The sequence below is a fragment of the Amaranthus tricolor genome, chromosome 4, assembly GCF_026212465.1.
Source record: "Amaranthus tricolor cultivar Red isolate AtriRed21 chromosome 4, ASM2621246v1, whole genome shotgun sequence".
NCBI lineage: Eukaryota > Viridiplantae > Streptophyta > Magnoliopsida > Caryophyllales > Amaranthaceae > Amaranthus > Amaranthus tricolor.
In genome coordinates this window covers 8,317,999-8,329,646 of record NC_080050.1, presented here as the reverse complement: position 1 = coordinate 8,329,646, position 11,648 = coordinate 8,317,999, and the positions used below count along the sequence as shown (strand labels likewise).

Here is an 11,648-nt window from a genome sequence, read left to right as displayed (position 1 = left end):
GATCTTAAGTCAATCTTCGAAAAGATCCCGGCTCCTCTCAATTGATCAAACAAGTCATCTATCCGGGGCAACGGGTATTTATTCTTAACTGTTACCTTGTTTAACTCTCTGTAATCAATGCATAACCTTAAACTACCATCTTTCTTTCTCACAAACAGAACTGGAGCGCCCCAAGGTGAAACACTAGGTCGAATATAACCTTTATCCAACAATTCTTCAAGTTGAGACTTCAATTCCTCCATCTCCTTTGGAGCCATGCGATAAGGGGCCTTAGAAATCGGTCCAGTCCCCGGTACCAAGTCAATCGTGAAGTCAATTTCCCGTTGAGGTGGCATTCCGGGAATCTCGTCAGGAAAAACATCCAAAAATTCATTCACCACAGCAATATCCTGGGTATTCCCCTCTTTCTTATCCCCCTGGCTGATATGACATAAATACAAAGGGTATCCTTGCCTCACAAGCCTTTGCAACTCTAAGGTCGACACCAAATTCGTCCTGGGTCCCTTGGGAAACTTCCTGTATCTAACGCTTTCACCTCTTGGTCCTTCCAACAAAACTCTCTGCTCTCTGCATTCAATAGTGGCCTTATACCTTCCCAGCCAATCCATCCCCAAAATTACTTCTAAACCTTCCATATCTAACACATACAAGTCGCTAGGAAAGACAACCTTTCCTATCCTTAAGGGTACATCCCTATACAGTTTTTCACAACTGTACAATTTTCCCGATGGTACAGCCACCGTATAAGAAACTTTTTCAAAGGTCTCCAAATTCAACTCGTTCACCTTACTCTTTGCAAGAAATGAGCATGTAGCTCCCGAATCAAACAATACATTCACAGCTATAGAATGAATGGCGAACGTACCTGTAACCACATCTGCTGCCTGGTCAGCTTCTCTTGCACTGACCGCAGATACCCTTCCGCTCGCCGGCTGTACATTATTTCCTCCCACGTGATTTCCCCCGCGCTGCATTTCTGACCCTTCTACTCGATTTCCATCTACCCGGCCTTGCCTGCCATAAAAAGGTCGCTGGAATCTCTGATCAGCATTACCACGATTTCCATTCCCGTGCTGTTGACTGGCTTGACTACCAGCGTTGTTTAAATTTTGTTGCCGGTTTTGACCACTCGGATGTTGACTTCTCCCCCCTTTCTTTATGTAGCATTCAAACTCTCTACGCCCTCTTTTGTGGCAAAAGTTACATTCGATCAGATTTCCTTCGCAATCTTTTGCCGGATGATTTTTCTTGCACCTCTTACAAAAATACTTCCTCTCATTGCCATCTCTGTCCAATAATGGCTTAGTAACCTTCACGTTGTTCCTAATTCCTGAATTCGAATTAGACCCGCCTCCCTGAAAATTTCCAAAATTCCTTGCTTTCTTCTGATAGAAGCCCGACACATTCTCCAAAGCCTGGCCAGAAACTTCTTTCCTTTTCTCAGGGACATTACCCTTCTCTTTTTCCTTTTCTTTCCTCAAAATATTCCCTATTTGTGACGCTCGCTTATACATCTGCTCCAGTGTGTTATATCGGTCACTCTCAATATGCTTTTGAATATCGAAAGATAAACCTAGCTCAAAACGTTGCATCTTTTTCTCCTCAGTGGGTACATCATCAGGACAATACTTGAGGTATTCCATAAATTTGTGATAATATTCGTCTACCGTCATACTACCCATTTCCAATCGCGCAAACTCGTTCGATTTATCCTTTCTAACATGCAGCGGATAAAATTTCTCTCGCATAGCTCTTTTGAACAAATCCCAATCAAAGTCTCCCTCAGCTTGCTCTAATAACCCGATCTACTGTTTGCCCACCAGTAGTCGGCTTCCCCCACCAAATAAAAGGCAGCTTGATTGACTTTTAATTCTTCTGGGCACTCAACGACATCGAAAAGTTTGTCAAATTCTCTTAACCAAAGTTCCAGTTCTGACGGTTCTCCCTTACCATCAAAGGTCGAGGGTTTGCTCTGACTAATCCTTTTGCTCATTTCAGAGGCTAACTCCGACAAAGACTTCTCTCGGGGTGCATTTACATTTGTTAACGCTTTCACCAGATTTCTTATCGTACGGTTAGCATCACTTCGAGACAGTCTCTTCCTAGAAATTGGAGGCATCTTCTGCAAGCGAAAGAAAGGTACAAATCAAAAGAAAGTCCTAAGATTCATAACCTTTGGAGAAAGAACAAGGTTTGCTGGGTAAACCTAACAGTCGCTTACTTGTTTGTTTATCCCTAAATATATATACATATATATGTAGGTATTGTTATTTTCATTATTCGTTATTTTTACTGTTATTGTTATTAATATTATTATTACTTTTTTTTTTTTTTTTGAGTTGAATTGCTTACAAAAGGAGAATTACATGTATAATACACGAACTTACAACACCAAAAGAAACAGCAAACACACCTCAATATTTTATAGATATCTGTTGATACATCAAAAGTTGTCTCATACAAGAGTTTACATTATTTCCTTATCGTTTATTTGATTAAAAAGATACAACTAAAAAGAAAAATAACTCAAGGAAAGATGCGAAAACAAAACAAAAGGAATAGAACATCTAGCGCCAAGCATCCCAATTGTCAGCACCCTCATCGTAACTTGCTATATCGAAGTCCTCATCATCCCCGTCTTCTCCAGAATCAGAGCTGAAATCCGAATACGATTCTTCTGATTCACTACCACTATCTCTAGGGCTGCTTAATTGTAAATCTTCTACCTCTTCCTCAGGATCTTCCTCATCAGACCACCCCCTATCAAACCCAACCTCAAAGCCATATAAGTCGTAATGCGATCCCCAGTTCTCTCTCTCATCATCATCGCTGGAAATTTCTATATAAATAGGCGGTTCACGACTAGGCTCCCACATCTCAATATCACTCTCTGTCTGAGCCTCGGTTTCCACCAGTGGGGAATCAGGAAGGACCCGCTCTCTTAGTGGTTCCATGGTCCCATCGGTGCCGCCCGATATTGGAGGCTCGCCCTTCCTCTCAGGGGTTACACTCTTCCTAGATTCAGACAAACGGTGTAACCTATTTAGGTCCAAATCTAAGTCGTAACATACTCTATTGGCTTTTTCCTTAACCATAAGCATCCTTTCCCTATAATCTTGGATACTTTCACCACTCCTTATTTTCCATATGTCAGCGTTGGAAACTTCCCTCCAGACAGATTCAGGGTCAAACCTCGGTACCTCTCTTGATTCACTGGGGGTGCGTGGGTCCATAGGTGTCTTTCCCGTATACATAATCCTGAACACATACACATAACGAAAAGGAATCAAGTAAGAAAATTGATAACTAAGGACACCTAGACACTTTATAACCCTAATGGTCCAAAGCCAGCTACATCACAACAAACACATTCAATGTTTTTTTTTTTTTTTTTTTTTTTATCACATTCGACCATTCCCCGTCTCTCATTCCTAAGGTCTGATATTCCTTTATCTCCTAGGGAACGTTGGCTCTGATACCAATTGTAACGGCCCGGTTAAAGTGACCCGGAAAATCATGTGAAAACATGAATCCGGTTCACTTACGGACACAAATAAACACATCCTTACTCGGATCGTCAACGTTCCAACGGTAAAGGAATATGGTCAACAAAGAAAACAGCGCCAAACAAAACAAAACCAAACAAAACAGCGGAAGTCTTTACATACAACTCGAGAGCCCACCGGCCTCTAGACTAGCTAAAAGTTGTACGAAATAAAAAGAAAACATCATAAACTTTGTTTACATAAACTGAGGTATTTAGACTCATTACAAAGTAAGTCTAGACTTGATAGTTACGGGTTCTAAGCTGAATCCTCACTCCAGCCCCCTCCTGCAGTTAACCTGTTGCACGTCATATGATAACACGTAGCAGGTTCCAAAGAACAACCAATACACGTCAGAGACTTCATACATATACAAAACAGGTTGAATACAAGCATTGTGTTTACCCTAGCATGCAAAGGCTCTATTATGTAATCTTTATTCATTATTTCCAAACCTTGTAACGTTGCCCGTCCTGTTCGGGTCGTACAAGTCATATTCCAAATTTGTTTTGGTGGAATACACTTGGGAGAGCAAATCCCAAGGCAACCACCTACCTAAGACGTTGCCCGTCCTGTTCGGGTCGCCAAAGGCTAAGTATGCATACCCCCATGGTGACCATAAAGATCCCTGAATGCCATGGGAAAAATAGTTGATAGTTTTCCAATTTATTTGTTAACCCTTCTGGGTAACATATCCATAAATTCTCAATTTCCACATAATCATTTCGTATTATTTGAGGTGTCTAAACCTTATGTGATTACAATGCCTTGATTAGGAATAAAACAACATTACTTGCACAACCATATAAACAGTATGGTCTAAGCGTGTACCTTTAAACACTGCAAATCCAAACGACGTTTAAGCACGACAGGAATTTCACCCTCTTATGAATCGAGGTCCTAATTAACAAACACACAGAACGACCACGTTTAATAACGGGTTTACACACACAATCCACTCCATACTACTAAAATATCACAAAAACTTGATAATTTCAAATGTTTTCATCCAACTCATGATTGCTCCAAAATTCCCATTCTGACCAGAAACTTTTATGGCCAAATCGGACAGTTTAGAAAATTCAAATTAAAAATCCGACTTCACCGCTGCGTCCGGAACGCATCAATTACCTTGGGTACCAATTTTCATAATTTCTAGCATCCGATTACTATTTTTAATTATTTTAAGCGTTTTAACGAGTTTTAAAGCGCATCGATTAGATAAAACAACAACGAAACACACCCAACACTCGGATCGGGGCGCCACTACCGAGGCAGCAGCTGCTGTCCGAAACTCCTTCTACTTAAATTATTTTTATTTTATATATATTTTTTTCTATTTAAATTATTTAATCCTTTTTAAATCTCCATACCAAAATACACCTAACCAAAAATCGAATTTACATTTTACTAAGATAAAACAAATAAAACCAAATCTCCTATCACACAATCCACTTGATATTTCCACACATCTAACAATACATCAAATCCCATCAACAATCTAAACCATCATCAAAACATAAAACTAACAACTTTAGTCATACTCATCCTCAAGATCTTCAAGAACATTTAAAATTTCATAACCATGATAAGTAAATTAAATATTTGATCCTCTTATCAAATTTAAATTTTGTAGAGAATCATAAACCAACATTTTTTCTTATTTTAAACCGAACATATATATATAAGGACAATCCTTTAAACAAATCAAATTTTGTTAAAGGATTTGTAAACTCATGGATACTTACATCACTTAATCCACACACTTAAAATTTCATCTAACAAACTAAAATCTTGTTAGAGAAATATAAATCGTAAAATAAATTCAATTTAACATTTGAATAGACTTTATTCTTATAACAAATTTAAACTTTGTTAAAGAATGTAAATCAAGGAAAATTTTGCATAACAGAAATATGATTTAACCCTTTTAACAAATCAATTTTATCAAAGGATTATTAAAGAAAACTTATATAAAATACTCAATCCTCCTAATAAGTCATAGGATATCATCATATTGAAAGAAATATTATATAATCTCATACTAGAATTTCTTATAAATAAAATTTATAAATAACAACTCAACTTACTTACCCTTTGATTTGAAGATTGGATTGAACAAAGTTTTTTTTTTTTTTTTCTTGAATACCGAAACAAGAGCAAGAAAAGAGGAAAATTTTCTGAATTTTGTTCACTTTGAAAGCTTAGGAAAAGTGAGGAAACTCAAATGATGCTTAAGGATTAATAGGCACTTAAGAGGTGAGCTTAATGTGCCATAATACTCACTTATGAGAGGAGTTACAAACTCCTCCCATTCCTCCTCACCACAACCGGCCACCCCTTCACTCCCCTCTCAATTTTTATTTATTTGTTTTTTATTTAATTTAATTAATTAATTAAGTCATTATTATATTATTGTTAAAATAGAAAGAACCGTTACGCGATAGCCTCGTACGCGATAAAACTCGTTACCGTTAAAATTTAACTCACTTTATTTCTTAAAATTATCTATGTGGAATAATATAATTTAATAATACGTATTTATTTTATTTTATTATATTATTTCTTAAACCCGATAAATTACGGGGTGTTACATCAACACTATTATATGCATCAAAATATTGAGCTCTTTAGGAATATGGGAGTAGTGGAATGAGAATGCTTCGATGGACGAGTGAACATACTATGAGGATTTAAGTAGAATGAAAGACATAACAAAATATTTAGGTGTCACAACTGTTGAGGCTAAGATGAAAGAGAATTAACTAAAATGGTTTGGACATGTGCAATGACCGAGTATTGGAGAACTGTTAAGGAAAAAAGAAATTTTAAACTTGGGAGATTTTATCACAACTTAAAAAAGTTAAGATGCCTAGGAACGATTAGAGTAACTTGGCTAGCAAATCCTTACAACAAGAATCTTGAGGACAAATAAGATGCTTGATAGCTAGAGAAGAAATAATCTAATTACCATGTATAATAATAAAGGAGATATCTAAGATTGCTCTAATTATCGAGAAATAAAACTCATGAGCCATACTATGAAGTTAAGTGAAGTAGTCATAGTTGGAAAGATATAAGCATATCATATAGCCAATTAATATTTATGATAATTTGAAATAAAAGAAGTGCTTTTGTGGGCAAAATAGAAGAAGCGTATTCCAAAGAAATACTTTAATATAGAAAAAGATATGTATCGAGAAGTAAAGACGAATATTATGGCATATAGATGATAAATTGGGGATTTTCCCATCGTAATTGATCTTCATCAAGGCTCAACAATAAGCTTCTTTTTTTTGTAGGAGTCCTAGATGAGATAACTCGATCAATACAAGAAGACGTGCCATGGCACATATTTTTTGTTGATGATATTATTTTGGAAGATGAGACTAGGGAGGGATATATGCTAAGTTAGAATAATTGAGACATGATTAGGAGTCAAGAAAGTTAAAATTAGGTTGGAGTAAGACGAAGCACATGAAGTGTACCTTAAGCACTAAAGAGATAATGAGACATATTATAAAACTAAAAGAGAAAGAAATCACCCCAAGTAGATGCTTCAAATACCTTGGGTTTATATTTCGGAGTAATGAAGACATGAAGTAAGTTGTGACACATAACAAGATGTTCTCATCATTTAGATAAAATAAGGAAATGATTAGTGATAATTAGGGTTTGAAAGGGGATGTGATAATCAAAATGGAGGGGTTAAATGAGAACGGGTGGGTGGGTAGGGTTGATAAATTGAAGGAAATGATTAGTGGTAATTAGAGTTTAGGGTTGTTTATGGATTTCGGTTATGTTATTAACATATGATATTTTAGTAACTATTCAGGGTTTTGTGAGGACAATATGGTAAAAAAAAAAAACCTATAAATTAAAATGAAAAGGGGACAATAGAGGTAAACTGACCAAATAAGAAAAAGGGACAATTATACTGAATTGGAGGGAGTATTATTTATTGGGTAATGATATATACAACCCTTAAGGTTGTGTATATAAGAGGGTATCTCAATGAATCTATAGTAGAATTAATATTAAATACTTATGGGAACATTCATCAGTATTATGTTTTTCTTCTTTTAGGCTTTTAATTGTTTTGGGAACTTGCAACTGTTATTTATCCCTTTAAGTTTCAATCTTTTGTTGACTTTTAATCTTTCTTCTATTTTATCTACTACAAGACAACTAGATCACTGGGCACCACGTAGGGATCTTTAAGGGTGTGCGAGGTAATCGATCGCATAAGGCCCTCTCTTTCTCTCGTATATGAAAAAGTTAATAAAAAAAAATATGTTAACTATAAATATGCTCTTAGTTCTTTCTCATCCTTTCAGATCGATCTTGGTGAGGTCTGATCTCTCATTTTCCCCTTTTTTTTCAATTAAATTAGGGTTTTTTTGGTGTTGTTATACCTAATTTATGCGAAAGATTCTGGTTACGAAAATTGAATCATTGATTCTTGATGCGCTTGATTGTTGAACTTATCTGTTTTTGATTATGTTAGTAGATTTTTGTTTTTTGTGTGTGTTGTTATGATGTTAAAATCTTATTGATGATTGTTTCGATTTATCAATGGAAGAGCTTGTTTTCTTTCAGTTAATTTTTAACATGCTATATAGTTATTTATAGCTAAAACACGCCCTTCAATTCCACATTTATTACCTGAAGTTTGTGGATGTGATGGACTGGCAATGTTTTTGGATACCATATTTGATGAATTTAAGTTATTGATAATTCTCTGTTTGTATTTGTTCAAGTGAAGAAAAACGGAAGGATTTTTCCCTGGATTGGATCGTTTTAACACTTATTTACTTGTGATTTTTAAGTCGTTATCTGTAGTTATTGTTGGCTCATTTCTATCTATGCCGTTTGGTTTCATGTACCTTCCCTTATATCAAATTTGTGGTTGATACTCGATTTTGTGGGTATTTTTTTTTGAAGGTATTGGGAGGGTGTTGGTTGGTTATTTCTACACATTATTACAAAATTGAAAGATTAATTTTATACAAACCTATCCTGATGTTATGATCTCTAACTTAATCTAAATACGTGTCTATGTTTTTTCCCGCCAAAAATCATGAGGCTAAAAAGGAAATTATTCAACAAATCAACAAATATTTTGGTTCCATTAATATTTGGCAAGATATTCTTCCGGATAAATATACAAACATTCTACATCATAGATGTATTTTGAAATGTAATAATAATTTGGCTTATTAATAAGGAGCTAATAGTAGAGATTGAAAATTAAGATATCCCGTCGATTGGAAACAATATTCACATTTTTTTGATCATGTGCAGTCGAAAAAGAGGTGTGTCGCATGGCATTTCCTGCTCTATCTGTCACCAAAAAGTTTCTGAATGCAAAATTTCTGCTTTATTTATTCAAAAAGACTGGAACTTGGAGATTAGAACAGCAAATGGAGAATGGAGTTTGGAAAGAGGCACCAAAAGATTTTGGTCATGAGCTCATTAGGAAGGAAAATAATAAAATTTTATCAAGGCTAAATAATACTAGTTGAAAAAATAAAGCAACAATTATGCACCACATTTACGTTGCAAACGATGAAGAAAAGACGTATGAAAAAGAAAATGTCTAAAAGAGATAGGACAATAAAACATTACAGTAGAAAAAAGTCTATGGTCACTTCAACAGCAATAAAACCCAAGAGTTGCTCCCATAAATAGATACGTAGAGTTGCATACTAAGAAAAGCAGCAAGCAGACTATTGAAAACATAGAACCACAAGCAGACTTTTGAAATCATAGAAACGCAAACAGTCTATTTCAAAGAAATGTAGCCACTTGAAAAAGATAATTTCTCCCACCATTTTAACAAGTATTAAACACAGCACTCGGTAAGATATTGGTCAATGGTTTTGAGCAATTGAGCTTTTCGAAACAAGTTGTGCAGACAAGATATTTAACTCCGATTAGACCTGAGGCCTAGGTTTTAAAAAAAATTATTTAGTGGAATCTTTTCAAATAGCTAATCATTTTGTAGCTTCGATATGACAATTGGACACTTTTGAGCTAAAATCATGGAATTTTTTATGAAGTAGCCAAGTCAAATACTAGGACATGTATCATGCATGGAATATATACATGAGTATGAGTAAAATTAGATAATGCAAAGGCTATACCATGGTAGGCATTTTTGGCAAGACGAATATACAAGACAAGTGTAACAACTACGCAAAATAGATTTAATGCCTCTACTATACAAGCCTACGTAAACGGGCTTCAAATTTCACTCTTGAATAAGCAAAAGCTTTCCTTTGCATGAAATCAGATTAAGAAGGTTATACAACCTCTCCGATACGTGGACTGACAAAATTAAAGTCCACCTGAAGCCCCTTGACTGGTGGATCATACGAGTCTATGAATTGGACCAGCCTGCAATTCGCAACAAGAAAAACCATGAGGCTGAAGGTAGTTTGTGCAGCAAAAAGTAACTATGGAGCAAAGGAAATAAGAGAACTTTTAGGATTTTTTTTGAGCTATTTAAAACATATAGTTTGTCAACCACACTTAAAAATCTCACGTTAATGACAATATGACATACAACTCATCTCTGAATCAGAAAATTGTTCATGTTTCCCATTTAAAAAATCTATTTATCACTCTAGAAAGTGACTTCCAAATGAATGTAATGTTTTGTGATAATGAATAATCAAAGAAATAAATACATTCAAGTTTATACTCAGGCAAGGATGTCCCATCATCCATGGGCCATGAGCCAATTTCCTACAAATATTCTTCCAGTCTCTTTCTTTTTTAGGCAGAACAATATTTATTTATGTCAAAGTCCAAACTATAAAGAAAATTACTCAAAAAGAACTTTATAACATACATATTATCTCATTCCCTTATCCTCCTCAAATTTTGAAGCTTTTCATGAAAACATATCAAATAATCTGAATAATATTAAAATGAAAATAGAAATATTAAAAATAAATGCTCAAATGTGAAATAATTATTAGAGCTAATATTCCTAAAAACATTCAGAAAAGCGAAATATTGCATAGAAGTTTCAACAAGCAAGATGACTATATTGATATGCACACCAGAGATCAGAAAGAAGATGATAGACAGCAATAGACAAAATCATAAAAACAAAAGAAAACTTCCACATGTAATACAAACTCAATGAAGAAATAAATATGTAGACCAGACCCTCTAATTAAATAATCAAAGTGATGCAAGAAACCTGCCTGTGGTAAAAATCACAATCACGGTCGTTCCTCAAGATTCCATGTAGAAGGTTGTACATCTGCAGCAACATTTTCCCAGGTATCTAAAGTGAAAGCAACAAATTTTTAGTACTGAAACTAAAAGTTCTTACAAAATTTTATGTACGGAAAGGTCCATAATCAAGAGAAATATATTTAAAGAAGCACAAATAAAAGTAATGAAATTTGAGAAAGAAAGTATACTAAGATGAAGCACTTGCCTTTTCAAAAAATAGATTCACGCGGAAAAATGAGCAAAACAGATCCATGAAAGCGTGCAGTATAAATGAGTTCTGATGAGGCTGCAAGAGACTATGCTTGATTAGAGATTAATTTAGAGGCCAGGAAGTCATATTAATTTCAAGGGTTTTTATGGGTCCATATGTATCTCTAATAAAGATTTTAGTTTTTGACAATAAAGAAGAAAATAATTAAACCATAAGCGTTTAAAAGTGCTAGAGACGACAAATTTAGAAACATCAACCATGCTACATAAAATGAAAGCTTCATGGACACTCCTCGTTATTATCATAATTATGAAATTTCACATAATCTCTTTAGGAGAAAAGCCAATGTCTCTAAAGAGATTGATAAGAATAATATATAAGTAAGAACACTCTACTGTTAAAACTACTTGACCAGCTCATTCACGAGTACCAACCAACTTGAAGGCTAGAGTTCATTTCTGAGTTATCTGCACAGAATATGTCATATGAAAATAGATTCAACTGGAAGAGACATAGACCCTACAATCCCACACACAGAGGGAGGAAAAGAACACTATGAAAAAAAAAGGTAAATAAAAGCAGAGGTAGTAACATATTTTGAATACTAACCAACAGGGTAATCACTGTGCTGCTCAAATCCA

At 34.9% G+C, this 11,648-nt stretch overlaps 1 pseudogene; it reads right to left on the bottom strand.

Moving 5' to 3' along the window:
* Nucleotides 1-9,462: 9,462 nt before the first annotated feature.
* The window catches only part of LOC130810689 (protein NAP1-like), a 4,011-nt pseudogene continuing 1,825 nt past the window's right edge, over nt 9,463-11,648 (bottom strand).